The sequence below is a fragment of the Arachis ipaensis genome, chromosome B03, assembly GCF_000816755.2.
Source record: "Arachis ipaensis cultivar K30076 chromosome B03, Araip1.1, whole genome shotgun sequence".
NCBI lineage: Eukaryota > Viridiplantae > Streptophyta > Magnoliopsida > Fabales > Fabaceae > Arachis > Arachis ipaensis.
In genome coordinates this window covers 42009131-42009566 of record NC_029787.2, presented here as the reverse complement: position 1 = coordinate 42009566, position 436 = coordinate 42009131, and positions in this window count along the sequence as shown.

Below are 436 nucleotides of genomic sequence, written 5' to 3'. Positions count from 1 at the left end.
ATATAAGTATCAACTTTCTCTCTTGCGTGCCTTATTAGCATTATAAGCTTTGATTTTGTTTTTCACTTATTTTTCACATATAAATTAAAATTCATAAACTAAGAGTAATTACTAATTGACAACACAATGTAGGCTTTAATTCTATTTTTCTTCTTTCTGTTATGTTTTCAATGGAATGATTATTAATATTGCAAACGTTTTTTTTTAAATGAAATTTTAAAATATTTTTCTCCTAATATTCCTCTTTAAAATATGCCTAAAAGATTTATATTTTTGTCTGTTAAGATATCGTTTTTGTGTGTGAGATTGGCAAAATAGCTCCTATATGTACACGTAGTTGCTGAAACCCCACGATGCTCAAGACATGGTGGTGATTGGTGAAGGCATGTTGGATCAGACACGTACATATAAGGAAAAATTAGAATAATTATTAGGA